This window comes from Enhydra lutris, unplaced genomic scaffold, assembly GCF_002288905.1.
Source record: "Enhydra lutris kenyoni isolate GAN:26980312 unplaced genomic scaffold, ASM228890v2 scaffoldscaffold72, whole genome shotgun sequence".
In the NCBI taxonomy this organism is placed as follows: domain Eukaryota; kingdom Metazoa; phylum Chordata; class Mammalia; order Carnivora; family Mustelidae; genus Enhydra; species Enhydra lutris.
In genome coordinates, this window is record NW_019154156.1 from 3,529,162 (window position 1) to 3,547,499 (window position 18,338).

General features: G+C 38.6%; 1 protein-coding gene across 3 annotated transcripts in view; it reads left to right on the forward strand.

Annotated features, from left to right (window-relative positions):
* The window catches only part of LOC111159967 (Ras association domain family member 8), a 129,222-nt gene that overhangs the window by 17,993 nt on the left and 92,891 nt on the right, over positions 1–18,338 (forward strand). The window contains exon 1 of one of the 3 annotated variants that reach the window (XM_022522686.1): positions 15,009–15,023. The exons of the other annotated variants lie outside the window; for them this stretch is intronic. The gene's annotated coding sequence lies outside the window, so the exon portion shown is untranslated. Of the gene's footprint in view, positions 1–15,008; positions 15,024–18,338 lie in introns of those variants that run through there. 3 annotated transcript variants of the gene reach the window in all.

Here is an 18,338-nt window from a genome sequence, read left to right on the forward strand (position 1 = left end):
CTTCCATGAAGTCATTATGCCATAGCCTACCACTTTAGTGATTCTGACTACCAGTGAATGTATGCCAGCTGTGTTGTTATGGCATTGGAGAGATGTTTTCATGGATTCATCCTTGTTGGGTGGGATATTTTGAAATGGCTGAGATTATAGGTACATTTATCATTACACAAAGACAAACTGTCTTATATGGGAGTTTGTCTATAATCTCTTTATTTTTTCTGGATTAAGGGAACAGCCTAACATCTTAGTAGGCCTCTTACACTCAACTAATCATTTTTTAAAAAATTTTACTTATTTATCTGAGAATGAGGGAGAGAGAAAACACACACGCAAGAGACAGCCTGAATGGAGTTGGGAGTGGGAAGCAAAGGGAGAGGGAGAAATAGATACCTTGCTGAGCAGGGAGCCCTACAGCCCACCGACTGGGTGGGCTCCATCTCAGGACCCGGGAGATCATGACATTCGCTGAAGGCAGACACTTAACTGAACCACCCAGGTGCCTCTCATTCAACTAATCATTTTGATTTTTTTTCTGGAAATAATCCATCTAAATCATTGGAGTTTTTATTCTTAATTTCATATACTTAGCAGGAAAATTGTTTTCCATTTTTCAGATATTCAGCAAGATAACAGTTAAGTGTATACTAAGTTTGTGAATCATTTTTAAGCAGTATGACTTACGAAGTTAAGTACACAACTTAAAATATTTGTAAAACAAAAGGAATTAGGGATCTTGCTTTATAGTTCTCTTTGATTTTTGCCAAGAGCAACAGAGTTGTTGGCCTTTTAAAAGTCACAATTGAGCTTATCTAGGTTGTAAGGCAAAGATATAGTATTGGCAAAGATTGTAGTTTTTTATAGTTAAGGACCACTGACATCAAATACTAAACCTATAGAATTCCAATAGGTGGTGACACTGGAAGGTCATACCATATTCAGAAGAATAGCTATGGAAGGTCACTTAGTTAAATAGCAGGATGGTGGGACTAGGTCTCGAGACACTCCTGCTAGGCTCCCTGTTGTCAGTAGGATCAGGCTTAAACTCCTCAGCCTAGGCTTTTGGTCTTCCGAGGAAGTGTGGAGTCTTTTCCCAAATCTGACAATAAAGGCACATAACACAGACAACAATAAGGACTTGCTTATCAGCACTGAGTGAATGTAATTCGATGGCATTATAGGAATGACAGTAAATTTCAGACCTATCTCAGAAATGAACATGGAACTCTTACATTCTGTTAAAAAAAAAAAATACAGTAGATTCTAGTTGAATATGCAGAGGCTGCTGAGCTTCTGATAGAGCTGATCTGGAACACTTTGTTCAATTCTGGGGTCAAATCAAGTTATTTTTAAGCTCCTAAATGACTGGCACTGGCCTAAATATAATACTCTTATGTATCCAAAGTCAGACTGGCCAACCTCACCTGTCTAATAAGAGCATGTGCAGTGGCAGTCATAAAACCTCTATGTTCTCTCACTTACGTCTTCATTATTTCTTACTTAATGCTATATTATATATGTACTGCCTATGATTATATTAATAATATTGTTAATAAATAATTAATATTGCTTATCTTATTTCCAGTCCAAAATGTTTTAGACTTTAGACAAAAACCTGTGTGTGTACATGTATTTGGTGGGGAGGAATTCCAGAGCGATGGAATAAGGGCCTTACAGCACAGGCACGTAGATAAAACTAACATTCAGGAAAGAGGAAGGACAACAAAACCAACATTCTTTAAGTTCAAAGTATAGTCAAAAGGTGGTAATAATATTGCACATGATTATGGTGCCTTATAGTTTTCAGATCATTTTCACCTCTTTTAAATCACATGATTGCTACAGCAAACCTGTAAGAAAGGAATGCTAAGCATCATTCACATTGTTCATTCAAAGCGAGGTCATAGACTACATTGTCTAATATAACAAATATTTACACCATTCTTCCACAGTCAGTTTGGTCCTGCCAAACCTTCTAGGTGTCGTATTTGGGGGATTAGGTTGATAGCGATATCTACCAAAGAAGCTTGAAGCAGGTGAGGATTACCTGGCCTCACTACCAGCTTATAATGAAAGCACATTTTGATTAAACTACACATACAGATAATGTTTAAATAAACATCCATTGGCAAGTAACATTGAATTGTTGAAACAACCTAGCTTGTAACCTTGGTGAAGGCTCTCATCTTTGTGTTTTTAGGTGTTCTAATACACCGTTCAAGGAACATTTACTTAAAGTACACCACAGCATAGCAGAGGAGAGATTCTTGGTCTTTTACTTGTCATGAGGGGTTCCAGGCGTCAACAGATTCTTACAGTTTGTTTACTTAAGGGTGGAAGTATCTCTAAAACATTGTAACAAGCCACACATATTTGAATCCTTTAGTTTCACCAACATGATTCTGTCTCTGACATTCATCAGGCTAATTATAATTAACAAGCTGCTGATTACACCAAAGAAAATCCATCCAGTAGGTAATGAGCAAAGTCCCCAAAATATTTGTCTTTTGTAACCACCCTGCTGTATGGGCTTCCTGATTGGAGACCACCAGATCCACCCTGGACGGTGCATTCCCACTACTATCAAAGTTACTGTTATTGCTTAATCTAAACTGTGTCAGAGATCACAGGCTTTATGCTGAAATGGCTCAAAAAGTAAATTGCAGATGTTGAAACACACTTAGCCTGTTTTAATATCTAGGCAGGTTACACTATAATTTGTATTTTGTCTTTGATAAAATAAGGAAGTGTGCCTATTAGCAGGCATATTAACTTGACTATAGAAGTCTTGACAAAATGTGGAAAGTAAGTTTGTGGTGATGTTATTTTTGCCCATATTAATGCAGCATGAATAGGGCATGTGTGCATTGTATCTGATTAGTGACTCTGTGTGTGTGTGTGTGTGTGTGTGTGTGTGAACTTTACGTAGCCCAAAGACTCAGTGACTCTCAGGTGTAGTTTTGTTTGTTTGTTGTTAAGATCTGTTTATTTATTTTAGAGAGAGAGAGCATGCTAGCAGGGGTAGGGACAGAGGGAGAGGAAGAGAATCTCAAGCAGATTCTGCTCTGAGTGCAGAGCCCCAGGCCGGTCCCTGTCTCATGACCCTGAGATCATGAACTGAGTTGAGACCAAGAGTCAGATGCTCAACTGACTGAGCCACCCAGGTGCCCCTTGAGTATAGTTTTCTGAGAAGAAATGAGGGCTAAAAATGTAAAGATTTCTAATACTGAGGTAAGGCTAAGGTTTTGACACCCACCTATACATACATAAATAAGATATAGTCTGGTGAGTGCTGTGAGCAAATATTTACACACTCAAGCATGTGGTAGGTGAAGTTTGGTAGTTAATATAGTTTTTTTGGATAGGTTGGAGATATATTACCTATGGAATAAATGTGAGGAAGAGGCATACATGTATTTTTTTCCCTAATTTTAATTTAAATTTAACCTCTCTATGGTTTATAACTATCCCCCAAAGATAAAAACATATTAAATTTTACCCTCTGCTTTCCCACATGTGGTAGTAGTTGAAGACCAATTAATAGACAGGCTTGTCTAGAAGAGTAAGAGTGTAGAGTAAAAGTCAAATAGTGAGAAGCTACAACAGCTGGCCTAGGCAGGAAGAGAAACCAGAGAGAAGTGAGAGCATTGTCCTCCCTGAAAGCAAAAGTCTCAAAAACAGAAATAGCCAGCAGTATTGAAGCTGAAGAGGGAAATCAAGTAGGATAAAGACTTGACTTCTGGCAATAAGGAGGAGATCTTAGATGATCTCAAGAAAAGTGAAGTAAGCATTGAGTTAAAGAATGTGAGGAAATGGAGGCTGATTTTTAAATAATCATAGTAATTTTATTTATAATGTCTGAATGCTTATAAAGTGCTAAGCACTTTACTTGTATTAACTCATGTAAATCTCACAAGCACCTTATGGAGTCTATACTTTTTTATCCCCCATTTTACCTGTGTAAAAATGGAGGCACAGAATAATTTACCCAAACTTCCATGGGTAGGGAGAGTGGGCCAGAGCTACAATTCTAACCCTAGCATGGCCCCACCACTATTTATTTTAAATAAATTCCATCCTATGCTGAAGCTTTGCCATAGAGGAGAGTTTGGGTGCTTTTGTGTTTTTTGTCCTGTGTTGGGTGATAGAGACACAGAGATAGTTCCTACCCTTGAGGAACTTTTTTAAAAATTTATTTTTTAAGATTTTATTTATTTATTTTACAGAGAGAGACACAGCAAGAGAGGGAGCAGAAGCAAGGGGAGTATGAGAAGGAGAAACAGGCTTCCCACTGAGCAGCCCTAGTACAGGGCTCAATCCCAGGACTCTGGAATCATGACCAGGGCCAAAGGCAGATGCTTAATGGCTGAGCCACCCAGGCACCCCCCTACCCATGAGGAACTTTTACAATAGTAGTAGTGAAGCTGGATTAGCAACACATGCAGTGTTTTCATTTCTGTGGCAAAAGTGTGTAGCAGGTACAGTCAGGACACAAGAAGATGTGGCCAGTTTTTAATTGTTGGAAGAAGGAGAGGTAGGAATCAGAAAGGGTCTCTTGGAGAAAGTGACTCTTAAACTTAGGTTCACAATGACAGAATTTAGAGTGCTGGTTTAAAAAAATTTAAGTGCAAGACGCTGGATTTCATCCTTAGGTCCACTTCTTTGTTTTCATCAAATTTTCTAAGTACTCTTCCCCTCTGGTTAAAAACTGATTTAAGCAAATATGCCATGTCTTTAAAAGTCTGCACAGGACTAGTCCTAATGAGGTATTTAACTCTCAAATGTGAATGTTTTGTTGTTATTTGTTTTGGCTGGGTGGGTCATTATGCTGTAATATACTCATAATACAATTATATGGAGCATTCTCTTTAGAGAAAGAAAAGAGTTCCCTCACATATTCTATTTTAAGAATTTAAAAAAGCAAAAAAAAAAAAAAAATTTAAAAAAGCACACACATATACATAACAAAAATATACACAACATCTTTGGTTTAAAGACACTGTTCAATGGAAAAAAAATAAATGTAGTAACTGCCATGCTTTCTGTCTGGGGTGGGAAAGACCTTTCTTACATAATCATTTCTGCACTTTCATTAAAAGCACCTTGAAAGAATTGAAAATGTTGCCTAAATGAGGACATGGAAATCAGCAAAGAAGGAGTTCTGGAAATCTTACAGAATCTTTCTGAGTAACTTTACTTAGGTGCCCTCTTTCCATTAAGTGATTACATGATGTCACTGAATTTATTATTGCTTATTTATGTATAGATTTGTTACCATTTTTTTTTAAAGAAGCAAATTTTAACTTTTTTTAAACTCCACTTCCATTAAACAAGTTATTTTATTGCATTGGCTCACTACTGGTTTTGTTTTGGGGTTTGTTGCCCAAAATAATAGTTAAGAATCATGAACTGAGGCAAGATGGCGGAGGAGTAGCAGACTGAAACAGCATTAGGTCCCAGAAGTTCAGCTAAATAGTTATCAAATCATTCCAAACACCTACAGACTTAACAGGAGATTGAAGAGAAGAAGAACAGCAATTCTAGGAACAGAAAATCAACCACTTTCTGGAAGGTAGGGCGTGCAGAGAAATGAAACTCCAGCAACGGGAAGATAGACTGCAGGGGGTGGGGCCAGCTCCCGGCAAGCAGTAGAGCTGCGGAGCACAAAATCAGAACTTCTAGAAGTTTGCTCCAGTTAGGGATGTCACTTCAGAGACTAAGCAGGAGGTGGAGCCCTTGTGGGGACAGTGTGGTCTCAGGACCCGTGGGGTCACAGAAAGACCGGGAGTGTCTGAGTGTGGAAGAGCTCCCAGGCTTTGGAGCAGGGAAGCCAGCTGCAGAGACGGAGCTTGAGATGAGGAGAGGGCTCTCAGCTCGGGATTACCTTAAGCCGTGAACCAAGGCACAGTCAGGCCACTGCCCTTCCAAGCAGGAACCCCACAAGTGGCAGATCCGGAGAGACCCCTTCTTTCCTCCTCCAGGAGAAGTCACGCAGGAGCATGCTGCAGGAATCTGCTGGGTTTGGAAACTCCAAACGGGGCCGTGCGCCAGACACAGAAATGCATGGCCATAGGCCGGGTGAGCTTAGAGTGCAGCGGGAGACCAGGGAGATGGGAGACATTGACTGCTTTACTCTGAGGGTGCAATGAGGAGTAGGGCCCTGAGCTCTCGGCTCCTATGGGGCCGGAGATTGGGAGGCCGCTCTTTTCACTCCCGTCCTCCAAAGCAGTACAGAAAGCATTCAGGGAACAAAAGCTCCAGAGAGCAAACCAAGCAGATTGCTTAGCCTGGCCCCTGGCAAGGGTGGTGTAATTCCGCCTTGGGCAAAGACATTTGGGAATCACTGCAACAGTCCCTTCCCCCAGAAGATCAGCAGCAACATCCAGCCAAGACCAAGTTCACCAATCAATGAAAACTGCGAACTGCAGAGCTAGGGCAAAGCAACACATAGAACTCATGGCTTTTTTCCCATGATCCTTTAGTCTTGCAAAGTGAAATTTTTTTAATTTTATTTTTTTTCTTATTGTATTTTTTAATTTTTCCTCTTTCCTCTTTTAACATTTTTAAACTATTTTATCTTAACAATACCTTTTTTTAAAAAAATCTTTTTAAATCTTCATTGTTATAGTCATATTTTATCCTTTCATTGTATTTAACCTTATTTTTGGTATACATATAGGTTTCTTTCTTTAAAATTTTGAGATACAATTACTTCTGATAGATCAAAATATACCCTAAATCTCGCACATGGCTTTGTTTTACTCTCTACTCTGATCACATTCTCTCCTCTTTTTTTAATTTTTTTTCTTTTTCCAACCAACTTACCAATTCCTTTTTTAAAATATTTTTAAAATTTTCATCTCTATACTCATATTCCATCTCTTCATTATGTTTACCCTTATTTTTGTGTGTGTGTGTGTGTGTGTGTGTGTGTGTATATATATATATATATATATATATATACATATATATATGAGTTTTTCCTTTCTTCAAAATTTTGGGAAGTAACTTCTTCTAAGAGACCAGAATACACCCAAAATCAAGTGGGTGTCTGTTCTGTTCACCAATCAGATATATATATATATTCCCCCCACCTTTCCTCTCCCCCAGTTTTGGGTCTCCTGATTTGGTTAACGTATATTTTTCTGGGGTCTTTGCCACCCTTTTAGTTTTTTATTCTCTCATTCATATATTCTTATCTGGATAAAATGACAAGATGGAAAAACTCACCACAAGAAAAAGAACAAGAGGCAGTACCGATGGCTAGGGGACCTAATCAATACGGACATTGGCAATATGTCAGAACTAGAGTTCAGAACAATGATTATAAAGGTGCTAGCTGGGCTCAAAAACGGCATGAAAGATATTGGAGAAACCCTTTCTGGAGAAATAAAATCCCTTTCTGGAGAAATAAAGGAACTAAAGTCTAACCAAGTTGAAATAAAAAAAGCTATGAATGAGGTGTAATAAAAAATGGAGGCTCTTACTGCTGGAATAAATGGGGTAGAAGAGAAAATTAGTGAATGGAAGACCAAGTGACAGAATAAAGAAGCTGAGCAAAAGAGAGACAACTACTGGACTGTGAGGGGAGAATTCGAGAGATAAGTTATACCATAAGACAAAATAATATTACACTAATTGGGATCCCAGAAGAAGGAAGAGAGAGAGGCGGAAGGTCTGTTGGAGCCAATTATAGTAGAGAATTTCCCTAATACGGCAAAGTGAACAAATATCAAAATCCAGGAGGCACAGAAAACCCCCCTCAAAATCAATAAAAATAGGTCCACACCCTGTCTTCTAATGGTAAAACTTGCAAGTCTTAGTGACAGAGAAAATCCTGAGAGCAGCTTGGGACAAGAAGTCTGTAATATACAGTGGTAGAAATATTAGATTGGCAGCAGACTTATCCACAGAGACCTGGCAGGCCAGAAAAAACTGGCATAATATATTTAGAGCACTAAATGAGAAAAACATGCAGGCAAGAATACTATATCCAGCTAGGCTCTCATTGAAAATAGAAGGAGAGATAAAAAGCTTCCAGGACAAACAAAAATTAAAAGAATTTGCAAACACCAAACCAGCCCTACAGGAAATATTGAAAGGTGTCCTCGAAGCAAAGAGAGAGCCTAAAAGTAGTAGACCAGAAAGGAACAGAGACAACATACAGTAACAGTTACCTTACAGGCAATACAATGGCACTAAATTCATATCTGTCAAGAGTTATGCTGAATGTAAATGGGCTAAGTGCCCCAATCAAAAGAGAGGGTATCACAATGGATAAAAAAACAAGACCCATCGATTTGCTGTTTAAAAAAGCTCATTTTAGATGCAAAGACACTTCTAGATTTAAAGTGAGGGAGAGGAAAACAATTTACTATGCTAATGGACATCCAAAGAAAGGTGGGGTGGCAATCCGTATAGCAGATAAGATAGATATTATGCTAAAGACTATAATAAAACATGAGGAAGGACACTGTATCATACTCAAAGCGTTTGTCCAACAAGAAGATCTAACAACTTTAAATATCTATGATCCTAATATGGGAGCAGCCAACTACATAAACCAATTAATAACACAATCAAAGAAACACATCGACAATAATACAGTAATAGTAGGGGACTTTAACACACCCCTCACTGAAATGGACAAATCATCCAAGCAAAGATCAAAAAGCAAATAAAAGCTTTAAATAAACACAGTGGACCAGATGGACATCACAGATGTATTCAGAATATTCTATCCCAAAGCAACAGAATACACATTCTTCTTTAGTACACATAGAACATTCTCCAGAATAGATCATATCCTGGGTCACAAATCAGGTCTCAACTGGAACCAAAAGATTGGGATCATTCTCTGCTTATTTTCAGACCACAATGCTCTGAAGCTAGAACTCAGTCACAAGAGGAAAGTTGAAAAGAACTCAAATACATGGAGTCTAAAGAGCATCCTACTAAAGAATGAATGGGTCAACCAGGAAATTAATGAAGAATTGGAAAAATTCTTGGAAACATGAAAATGAAAACACCCCCTGTTCAAAATTTTTGGGACATGGCAAAGGCGGTCCTAAGAAGAAAGTGTATAGTGATACAAGCCTTTCTCAAGAAATAAGAAAGGTCTCAAGTACACAGCCTAGCCCTACACCTAAAGGAGCTGGAGAAAGAACAGCAAAGAAAGCCTAAACCCAGCAGAAGAGAAGTCATAAAGATCAGAGCAGAAATCAATGAAATAGAAACCAAAAGAACAGTAGAACAAATCAATGAAACTACGAGCTGCTTCATTGAAAGAATTAATAAGATTGATAAACCCTTGGCCAGACTTATCAAAATGAAAAGAGAAAGGACCCAAATAAATAAAATCATGAATGAAAGAGGAGAGATCACAACCAACATCAAAGAAAGACAAACAATTATAAGAACATATTATGAGCAACTATATGCTGGCAAATTTTATAACCTGGAAGAAATGGATCCATTCCTAGAGACATATAAACTACCAAAACTGAACCAGAACGACATAGAAAACCTGAAGAGACCCATAACCAGTAAGGAGATTGAGACTCATCAAAAATCTCCCAACAAACAGGAGCCCAGGGCCAGACGGCTTCTCAGGGGAGTTTTTCCAAACATTTAATGAAGAATTAATACCTATTCTCCTGAAACTGTTCCAAAAATAGAAATGGAAGGAAAACTTCCAAACTCATTTTATGAGGCCAGCAGTACCTTGATCTCCATACCAAAGACCCCATCTAAAAGGAGAATTACAGACCAATATCCTTGATGAACACGGATGCAAAAATTCTCACCAAAATGCTAGCCAATAGGATCCCGCAGTACAGTAAAAGGATTATTCACCACAACCAGGTGGGATTTATTCCTGGGCTACAAGTTTGGTTCAACATCTGCAAATCCGTCAGTGTGATACAATACATTAGTAAAAGAACAAAAACCACATGATACTCTCAAAAGATGCTGAAAAAGCATTTGACAAAGTACAGCATCCTTTCTTGATCAAAACTCTTCAAAATGTAGGGATAGAGGGTTCATACCTCAGTATCATCAAAGCCAATCTATGAAAAACCCACAGCAAAAATCATTCTCAATGGGGAAAAGCTGTCCCTAAGGTCAGGAACATGGCAGGGATGTCTACTATTACCACTGCTATTCAACATAGTACTAGAAGTCCTAGCCTCAGCAATCAGTCAACAAAAAGAAATAAAAGGCATCTGAATTGGCAAAGTAGAAGTCAAACTCTCACTCATTGCAGATGATATGATACTTAATGTGGAAACCCAAAGAACTCCACTCCAAAACTGCTAGAACTCATACAGGAATTCAGTAAAGTGTCAGGATATAAAAACAATGCACAGAAACCAGTTGCATTTCTATACACCAACAGCAAGAAAGAAGAAAGAGAAATTCAGGAGTCAATCCCATTTACAGTTGCTCCCAAAGCCATAAGATTCCTAGGAATAAACCTAAACAAAGACGCAAAAAATCTATACTCAGAAAACTATAAAGTACTCATGAATGAAATTGAGGAAGATATAAAGAAATGGAAAAACATTCCATGCTCATGGATTGGAAGAACAAATATTGTGAAAATGTCTATGGTAGCTAAAGCAATCTACATGTTTAATGCAATCCCTATCAAAATCAATTTCTTTCAAAGAAATGGAACAAATAATCCTAAAATTTATATGGTACCAGAAAAGACCCCGAATAGACAGAGGAATGTTGATAAAGCCAAAGTTGGTGGCATTACAATTCCAGACTTCAAGCTCTATTACAAAGCTGTAATCATCAGGACAGTGTGGAATTGGCACAAAAACATACACATAGATCAATGGATCAAAATAGAGAGCCCAGAAATAGACCCTCAACTCTATTGTCAACTAATCTTTGACAAAGCAGGAAAGAATGTCCAATGGGGAAAAAAAAAACAGTCTCTTCAACAAATGGTGTTGGGAAAATTGGGACAGCCACATGCAGTAGAATGAAACTGGACCATTTCCTTACACCACACACAAATAGACTCAAAATGGATGACAGACCGCAATGTGAGAAAGGAACCCATCAAAATCCTTAAGGAGCATACAGGCAGCAACCTCTTTGACCTCAGCCACATCAGCTTCTTCCTAGAAACATTGCCAAAGGCAAGGGAAGCAAGGGCAAAAATGAACTGTTAGGACTTCATCAAGATCAAAAGCTTTTGCACATCAAAGGAAACAGTCAACAAAACTGAAAGACAAGTGACAGAATGGGAGAATATATTTGCCTAGTATCCAAAATCTATAAAGAAGTTAGCAAACTCAACCCCCGCAGAACAAATTATCCAATCAAGAAATGGGAGCACCTGGCCTTCAGCTCAGGTCATGATCCCAGGGTCCTGGGATCGAGCCCCATGTTGGGCTCTCTGCTCAGCAGGAAACCTGCTTCTCCCTCTTCTACTCCTCCTGCTCATGTTTCCTCTTTCACTTTCTCTCTCTCTCTCTCTCTCTCTCTGTCAAATAAATAAAATCTTTTTTAAAATAAAGGAAAAAAAAGAAATGGGCAGAAGACATGAACAGACATTTCTGCAAAGAAGACATCCAGATGGCCAATGGACAGATGAAGAAGTGCTCAACATCACTCACCATCAGGGAAATACAAATCAAAACCACAGTGAGATACCACCTCACACCAGTCAGAATGGCTAAAATTAACCAGTCAGGAAAAGGCAGATGTTGGCGAGGATGCGGAGAAAGGGGAACCCTTTTTCACTGTTGGTGGTAATGGATGCTGGTACAGCCGCTCTGGAAAACATCATGGAGTTTCCTCAAAAAAATAGAGCTACCCTTTGAACCAGCAATTGCAGTACTGGGTATTTACCCTAAAGTTGGAAATGTAGGGATCCGAAGGGGCACATGCACCCAGATGTTTATAGCAGCAATATCCAAAATAGCCAAACTATGGAAAGAACCTAGATGGACATCAACACGATGAATGGATAAAGAAGAAGTAGTGTATATATACAATGGAATGCTATGCAGCCAGCAAAAGAAATGAAATCTTGTCATTTGCAACGACGTGGGTGGAACTAGAGGGTATTATGCTGAGCGAAATAAGTCAGTCAGAGAGACAGTTAGCGTATGATCTCTGATATGAAGAATTTGAGAGGCAGGACGGGGGGTTTTGGGAAGGAAAAAATGAAACAAGATGGGATCAGGAAGAAGACAAACCATAAGAGACTCTTAATCTCACAAAACAAACTGAGGGTTGCTGGGGGGTCAGGGGGTAGGGAGAGGGTGATTGGGTTATGGATATGGGGGAGGGTATGTGCTGTGGTGAGTGCTGTGAAATGTGTAAGCCTGATTATTCACAGACCTGTACCCCTGGGGCAAATAATACATTATATGTTAATAAAAATAAAATAAATACTGCAGAAAAAAAAAGATTCATGAACTGAGTGAATATTATAGGTACAGGGCTGTGCTCAGTCCTTTACCCACATACTTGTTTAATCTTCCAATTCTGCAAGGTAAATTTGCTCATTTTACCAATGAGAAAATAAGTTTGCAGAAATTTAATTGAGCATGTAGTGGAAGACCTCGTCTAAGAAGAATGAGGCCAATAGGAGAAAAAGCAAAGATGAGGAATGGCATGGAAGTGAGAAAAAAAAAAAAAATCAGACAGATGAATCAGTCAGCCGACTGACCCACTGGGAATTGCACGTTCTTGTTCTACAACCCCTGAGGCTTGGGTATATAATGCTCTTGTCTTGAATATGTTAGCCTTCAGTGTATGTGGGTTATCTCTTTCTTTACATGCCTTATGGCAGGGTTTGCAAACTCATTATAGCAGTCAGGCAGATGGCATTAAGAGGTGAGGTAGGTTTGGTAGAAAGGATGAGTGGTTGCAACTGTGGCAAGCCAGTGTGTGTGTGTGTGTGTGTGTGTGTGTGTATGTGTGTGTGTGTGTGTGTATTTATATGTACCCCACCTAAATGGGGTGGTCCCCACTCAGCTCAACCTGATTACTGTCTTTAGAGAATGTGGGTGGACCAGGGTTTGGCTTATCTTCAGGTTTTTTCAGAGAAGCCATATATCTGGATATTAGGGGGTGATTTCCAGCCTGTTCAAAATATCAAAACACCATGTTGGCCCAATAGAACATATAGTGGAAGGTGGATTTGTGCTTTAAATTGTATTATGTCTTCTTGTTAGTTGGTGACGGTAGGGTGGGGGTAGCACTAAGTTCTTAGGCCTGTGAGAAAGAATTTTGGCTACCTGAGCAGGCCTAGCTGAGGCAAGGACAGTAGTTAGAAATGCTCTAATTTTAACTTTTTCATCATAGGGGATGTAGATGTCAGATTGTTGAGATAGTCTCATTTCAGGAGTTTAAATTTAAGCTAATTTTTAAAAAAATTCATGCAACAAGATATTACAGTTCAGTGAATTTTTTAAATAACTTAAATTCTTTTAAAACTTTCATTTTAAGAATTAAGGATATCAAACTGACTGTTTTAACCATCAGTATATTAAACATAGCATTTGGGAGGGAGGTTTTGAAGGACCTTATTAGCATATTATCCCATAAATTTAAATTTTGCCCAGTAGAAAATTGGCAGTGCATGTGCACTTTTTATGAGCAGTTTAAGGAGATACTGAGGCAGTTGCTTTATTAAAAGAAGAAAGAGTTACATTGCTAGGGTGACATATGTCCCAGTTTACTAGATCAGTCCTGTTGTTCTGGCATAACAAAAGGACCTTTTGTCCATGATGATAAATTATATGGTTACCTTATATAATGTTAATATGATTTTTAGTTGCTGATCCTTTTCTTGTAGAGGTGGAAAAGACCTGGTATACTGAATGACCTTGTTACTTCTTGTAAAATTAATCACCAAAGCAAAGGCTAAACCAGTCTTCACCTCAGTGTGACTCTCTCAGCCCTCCCTGAAGGATCTTTGCTATTGCTGTCATGGTTTTACTTGTCAGCAACATTTAAACTATGATTGATTATTTCTGTATCATCGTTTTTGAAGCCATCCTTTTTGTTAACTTTAACCTACTCTTATATCTGTATTAAATTTAATTTGTGGTATGTGAGGGAGGCATAGCCATCCCCATTTCAAGGGTCTATACTAAAAATTATCCATAATCATTCTTAAATGACACTTAGGTAAAGGTAATAAAACCTTGATTTTATAAAAGCACATTTCCAGGCAAATATCTTTTATTGTGTGAAATCGAACATACTGGGTGCTACTTTTCTGATATATCAGTTTTTTTCAGAAATTATATTTTAGTAATAAATATATATGAGGGATATCATGTTCCACATATTTTTCAACTTGGAATAAAAATATAGAAGGCACGTTAATCAAGTTTGTGAATGAAAAAGTTTGAAGATACAGGTTAAATCTAAAAATGACAGACTGAGAATTCAGAATGATTTTAATGGCTTCAAACAATGGGTGAACCATAAAAAGACTAAATTTAATGGGTCAGAATATGAATTTCCACAGTTAGATTGAAAATAATAGCAGTTACACAAGTACAGGAATGAGGAAACTTATCTCAACATAGCTCATATGAAAAGAACAGGAGGTAATGGCCTCTTTTTTTTTAAGATTTTATTTATTTATTTGACAGAGAACACACGTAGGCAGAGGCAGGCAGAGACAGAGAGAGAGGGAGGGAGGCAGGCTCCCTGCTGAGCAGGGAGTTGGATGTGGGGCTCGATCCCAGGACTCTGGAATCATGACCTGAGCCGAAGGCAGAGGCTTAACCCACTGAGCCACCCAGGCGCCCCAAGGTAATGGCCTCTTTTTTTTTTTTTTTTTTTTTTAAAGATTTATTTATTTATTTATTTATTTGACAGACAGAGATCACAAGTATGCAGAGAAGCAGGCAGAGAGAGAGGAGGAAGCAGGCTCCCTGCTGAGCAGAGAGCCAGATGCGGGGCTCGATCCCAGGACCCCGGGATCATGACCTGAGCCGAAGGCAGAGGCTTTAACCCACTGAGCCCCCCAGGCGCCCCAGGTAATGGCCTCTTAAAAGGTTAACGCGACCTTTCATTTCTGGTGGGTGTGAGACTAGATACATTAAACCACTCTTCTACCACAAACTAAAATAAAAACGCTAGATAAGTTATATAAATGTGCCTTTAAAAATGATGAGGGGGAAACATGCGCCGGAAAATGAAAGCGAGACCTCAGTGAGATGAGTGAGATGGCCAATATGAGAACACTTGTTGAATCCAGCAAGTACCAGCTTTGATTTACTTGGTCTCTTGTTGCTCTCTCCAAAACCCAAAGCCTGTGTTAGGGGAAAAAAAGTTTAATAGATGTCTCCATATCAGTCTGGGATCCCCTAAAGGTTACTTCCATAGTGTACCATTAAACTAGAACTAACTTTCCTGGATCTCTTCCCAATCCCCAGAAACTATAAGGAAAACTGTCTCTCTAATATTCCATAACCAATAACTAACATTCATGGAGGTTTGCAGTCCTAATTTAGACCAACCTAGGTAGTTCAAAAAGACAATGTATAGTTGTAAAGTGGTTTTTGCATAGTAGCTCAAGGCAGAACCAAGTGCAGATTCCTTCTGGGGAAATCTTTCTTCAACCCAGGCCTCAAAAGAGTTCAAAAAATAGAGTTGCTGGAAATTTTAACTTATGGTCAAAATTATAAAACAGACAAGTAAACAGAACATCATGATTAGATAACAGAATTAGACATGGAGTGATCTCAAATATAGTTATCAGACAGAAAATGTAAAGTAACTTTGTTTTAAGGAAATGGGAATGTTAAAAATGTGAGTGAATAGCAAGCGAATATAAAAATGACAAAGGAGGTCTGAAAAAACCAAAGAGAGCTTTGAGAAAATAAATGTATAATTGGATTTTAAAAATCAGCACGGGGATGCCTGGGTGGCCCAGTCAGTTAAGTGGCTGCCTTTGGCTCAGGTCATGACCCCAGCATCCTGGGATTGAGTCCCATATCCGGCTCCTTGCTCTGCGGGGAGCCTGCTTCTCCCTCTGCCTCTGCTTGTCACTCTGCCTGCCTGTGCTCTCGCTATCTCTCTGACAAATAAATAAATAAAATCTTAAAAAAAAAAAAAATCAGCCTGCAGGCTAAATGGTAAATTAGACCTAGCCAAAGAAAGAATTCTTGAACTGGAGGACACTGAGCTTTCTGCCGGACCCACAGTAAAAAACTCATTTATTGATGTGTGTATACATATGATAGCTGTATATAATTTAAGCCAGACTTTTAGGAAATTGATTGTATCCTCCTAAATGTAATGTTCTCTATAATTTTTCCTTTCTGATTTTCTCTTTTTCATTTAAAAACAAAAGTTGAATCCAACCCAGGAAATTTTATAAAGCATAGTAGGTCATGAGCACAGTTTTGAAGAAAACTGATTTCAATTAATACAGTTGAAAATACACATACCCTACAACCCAGCATATATCCACCAGTGTTCAGAGTACTTTATGTGGCCCACCCCATAAACCCTGGAAAAAAACATCAGTTGTAGAAAACGTAACCATGGTGTGCTTTATACATACAGTGGCTTACTGTAGCACTAAGGTGATGACTGAACGTGATGAACCACCAGTAAATACATCATAGACACCACTCCATCAAAGTGTGTGCTGTCTGGAGACAGCCAGCCTGAGCCCATACCTGTGCATGGGAACTCTTTCTGCAGCTTTGAAAATGAATAGAGCACCCATCCAAGCAGCAACACAATATTGAATAGAAAAAGATTATATGTGGTATGATTCCATTTATATCAAGTTCAGAAATTTGGGCAAACCAAATAGTATATCATTTCGGTATAAATGATTATTTTTCGGGGCGCCTGGGTGGCTCAGTGGGTTGGGCCGCTGCCTTCGGCTCAGGTCATGATCTCAGGGTCCTGGGATCGAATCCCGCATCGGGCTCTCTGCTCGGCAAGAAGCCTGCTTCCTCCTCTCTCTCTCTGCACCTGCCTCTCTGCCTACTTGTGATATCTCTCTGTTAAATAAATAAATAAATAATCTAAAAAAAAAAAAGATTATTTTTCTAAAGGCAAGAGTAAGCACAGAATCTAGGGGAGTTTTAACTTCTAAGTGGGGCATGAGGGAGTGGGTTAGGAAGAGTCAAAAGGAGCTTCAGAGATACTAGTAATTTTTTTTTCCATAAAACTAGCTGTGGGCACAACTAGAATTCTCTTGTAATTCTTTATCCTTTATATCTCTTCAGCATTTAATGGAAATAATTTAATATAAAAAAAAAGCCAGGGCAGAATCAACACAGGTGATAAATCTTTAAAGCTGATCTGACCATCTTTAGAAAGTCATTTTTAGTTTTGGGTGCCAAATTTCATGGACATTAACAAATTGGAATATGCCCAGAGGAAAATGTCCAGGGTGATGATATGACCCTGGTCTTGAGCCTTTAATTTTTCAGATGCAGAGCATGTGGATTTTGAGCATGGGGCAGTTTTGGTTTCCCAGGCCTATTGGCTAGTATATGTGGGAAGTGAACTCCGCTCTGTTAAGTCTTAGGGCTGCACTAATGTTGCACCATGCAGAAATGAGTTCTAAAAAATTGCTACAGTTGTTGTGTAGTGTGCTAAATGTTTTTTTTTTTTTTTCAATCAAATGCTATAACTTATAAGTTATAGCATTATAATGCTAGGCCTTATGTTACCTGTCGTAATATACCAGATAACAGCTCAGGAATGGGCTCTTTTCATTGCTGGGTTCAAACAAGCCCTGTGCTTTTCATAGCTCATGAAGACATCTTTAAATTTGGTCGTATCCATCAAAGAGAGATACATATGGGTAATTTTGTTTGGTACCTTTTGGAGGAAAGGCAGACTCAGTCCTAGCATTGCTCTGTCTTTGGCTATGCAGGGAGCCATTTTGTCTGACCAGGGCCTTAGTCGGACGTAGACATGGAAGGCTGGGCATATGGTAGCCTTTATCTAGGTAATGATCACTTGATGTAAAGGTATAAATTAGCAATTACTGATGATCTGCAATGTGCCAGCTATTGTTAGGCATTTTTTTTTTTAAGACTTTATCTCTTTAGAGCAGTCTTAGGTTTGCAGCAAAACGAAGAGGAAGTTACTGAGATTTTCCATATACCCGACACGGGCATAGCCTTCCCCATTATCAGCATTTTCCACCAGAGTAGTACATTTGTTACAATTAATGAACCTACATTGACATATCATTATCACCCAGTCCATAGTTTACACTACCATTAACTTTTGGTGTTGTACATTCTATGTGTTTGGGTAAATGTACAATGATATGTATCCACCATTAGAGTATAGATTTGCACTGCCCTAAAAATTCT